Here is a 3,661-nt window from a genome sequence, read left to right as displayed (position 1 = left end):
TGAATGGAGGGTGTGGTCAGGAAGGGGGCGTGGCTTAAAGGGGGGTGGGGGCGTGGTCTGAATGGAGGATCCAATGGGGTCAATGACCTCAAATACAGCCCCCCCCCCTTTAAATAGAGACACCCCCCCCCCCCCCCCCCCCCCCATTGGGGTCAATGGCCTCCAATAGAGCCCCCCCCCCACATTAACCCTACACCCCCAATGGGGTCAATGACCTCAAATAGACCCTACCTTATATTAACCCCCCCCCCCCCCATATAGAGACCCCCCCCCATTGGGGTCAATGACCTCCAATAGAGCCCCCCCCCCCCAAATAGAGCCCCCCATATTAACCCCCCCCCTCCCCCAAATGGAGACCCCCCCCCAAATGGGGTCAATGACCTCCAATAGAGCCCCCCCCCATATTAAGTCCCCCACCCCATTGGGGTCAATGACCTCCAATAGAGCCCCCCCCCCCAAATAGAGCCCCCCCCATATTAACCCCCTTACCCCCCTAAAGAGAGACCCCCCCCATTGGGGTCAATGACCTCAAATAGAGCCCCCCCCCATATTACCCCCCCCCCATATAGAGCCCCCCCCCCATTGGGGTCAATGACCTCCAATAGAGCCCCCCCCATATTAACCCCCCCAATTAGAGACCCCCCCCCAAATGGGGTCAATGACCTCCAATAGAGCCCCCCCCATATTAAACCCCCCCCCCCCCCATTGGGGTCAATGACCTCCAATAGAGCCCCCCCCCCATATAGAGCCCCCCCCCCATTGGGGTCAATGACCTCCAATAGACCCCCCCCCAATTAACCCCCCCCCTAATTAGAGCCCCCCCCCTCAAATGGGGTCAATGACCTCCAATAGAGCCCCCCCCCATATAGAGACCCCCCCCCATTGGGGTCAATGACCTCCAATAGAGCCCACCCCCATATTAAACCCCCCCTCCCAATAGAGACCCCCCCCAAATTGGGGTCAATGACCTCCAATAAAGCCCCCCCATATTAACACCCACCCCCTCCCCATATTAACCCCCCCCCCCCACTGGGGTCAATGACCTCAAATAGAGCCCCCCCCCATATAGACCCCCCCCCATATAGAGCCCCCCCCCATTGGGGTCAATGACCTCCAATAGGGCCCCCCCCCCCATATTAACACCCCCCCCCCATATTAAACCCCCCCCTCATTGGGGTCAATGACCTCCAATAGAGCCCCCCCCCCATATTAACCCCCCCCCCCCCATTGGGGTCAATGACCTCCAAAAGAGCCCCCCCATTATTAACCCCCCCCCAATTAAAGACCCCCCCCCAAATGGGGTCAATGACCTCAAATAAAGCCCCCCCCCCTATATTAAAACCCACCCCCCCCCATTGGGGTCAATGACCTTCAATAGAGCCCCCCCCATATTAACACCCACCCCCTCCCCATATTAACCCCCCCCCCCCATTGGGGTCAATGACCTCAAATACAGCCCCCCCCCCTTTAAATAGAGACACCCCCCCCCCCCATTGGGGTCAATGACCTCCAATAGAGCCCCCCCCCCCCCAAATAGAGCCCCCCATATTAACCCCCCCCCTCCCCCAAATGGAGACCCCCCCCCAAATGGGGTCAATGACCTCCAATAGAGCCCCCCCCCCATATTAACACCCCCCCCCATATTAACCCCCCCCCCCATTAGGGTCAATGACCTCCAATAGAGCCCCCCCCCCATATTAAACCCCCCCCCCCCATTGGGGTCAATGACCTCCAATAGAGCCCCCCCCCCCATATTAACACCCCCCCCCCCATATTAAACCCCCCCCCACAATTGGGGTCAATGACCTCCCATAGAGCCCCCCCCCCCATATTAAACCCCCCCCCCCCATTGGGGTCAATGACCTCCAATAGAGCCCCCCCCATATTAACACCCCCCCCCCCCATATTAAACCCCCCCCCCCCACTGGGGTCAATGACCTCCAATAGAGCCCCCCCCCCCATATTAACACCCACCCCCTCCCCATATTAAACCCGCCCCCCCATTGGGGTCAATGACCTCCAATAGAGCCCCCCCCCATATTAAACCCTCCCCCCCCCACTGGGGTCAATGACCTCCAATAGAGCCCCCCCCCCTATATTAACACCCCCCCCCCCATATTAAACCCCCCCCCCCCCCCATTGGGGTCAATGACCTCCAATAGACCCCCCCCCAATTAACCCCCCCCCTAATTAGAGCCCCCCCCCAAATGGGGTCAATGACCTCCAATAGAGCCCCCCCCCCCATATAAAGACCCCCCCCCATTGGGGTCAATGACCTCCAATAGAGCCCCCCCCATATTAACCCCCCCCCCCATATAGAGCCCCCCCCCCCATTGGGGTCAATGGCCTCCAATAGAGCCCCCCCCACATTAAACCCCCCACCCCCCCCAATAGAGCCCCCCCCCCCATTGGGATCAATGACCTCCAATAGAGCCCCCCCCCATATTAACACCCCCCCCCAATAGAGCCCCCCCCCTATATTAACACCCACCCCCCCCCCATATTAAACCCCCCCCCCATTGGGGTCAATGGCCTCCAATAGAGCCCCCCCCCCATATTAAACCCCCCCCCATTGGGGTCAATGACCTCCAATAGAGCCCCCCCCCCCCCAATTAAGCCCCCCCCCCCCATTAACTCCTCACCCTCCATCACTTTATTTCAACATTGTTACAAAGCAAATACAAAACTTGGGGGGGGGGGGGGGCAAAAAAAAGACCCCCCCCCACAATTAACCCCCCCCCTCATTATTCCCCCTTTATTTGGGGGGGGGATGTACAAAAAAAGGCCCCAAAATTGCCCTTTTTAACCCCAAATTTCACCACCCCCCCCCCCCCAGGGCCTGGCCCAGCCTTGAGCCCTATGGGGGGGGGTTTATTATGGGGGGGGGGGTTTATTATGGGGACCCCCCCCCCCATTTAATGCTGGTGATGGTTGAGGGGGGGGGGGCGGTGTTGGCACGTGTGTAGCCCTTTAAGAGTGGGGGGGGGGGGTATATAGGGTGTATATGGGGGGGGATATAGGGTTTATATGGGGGGGGGGATATAGGGTTTATATGGGGGGGGGGATATAGGGTTTATATGGGGGGGGGATATAGGGTTTATATGGGGGGGGTATAGGGTTTATATGGGGGGGGGATATAGGGTTAATATGGGGGGGGTATAGGGTTTATATGGGGGGGGATATAGGGTTTATATGGGGGGGGTATATAGGGTTTATATGGGGGGGGGTATATAGGGTGTATATGGGGGGGTATATGGGGTGTATATGGGGGGGGGATATAGGGTTTATATGGGGGGGATATAGGGTTTATATGGGGGGGGGTATATAGGGTTTATATGGGGGGGGGATATAGGGTTTATATGGGGGGGGTATAGGGTTTATATGGGGGGGGTATATAGGGTTTATATGGGGGGGGTATATAGGGTTTATATGGGGGGGATATAGGGTTTATATGGGGGGGGGTATATAGGGTTTATATGGGGGGGGGGATATAGGGTTTATATGGGGGGGGGTATAGGGTTTATATGGGGGGGGGATATAGGGTTTATATGGGGGGGGATATAGGGTTTATATGGGGGGGGGGATATGGGGTTTATATGGGGGGGGATATAGGGTTTATATGGGGGGGGGATATAGGGTTTATATGGGGGGGGATTATAGG

This window comes from Coturnix japonica, unplaced genomic scaffold (assembly GCF_054131305.1).
Source record: "Coturnix japonica strain WE unplaced genomic scaffold, WE-NBRP24 Scf124, whole genome shotgun sequence".
Lineage (NCBI taxonomy): Eukaryota > Metazoa > Chordata > Aves > Galliformes > Phasianidae > Coturnix > Coturnix japonica.
Note: the sequence above shows the minus strand (reverse complement) of the source record.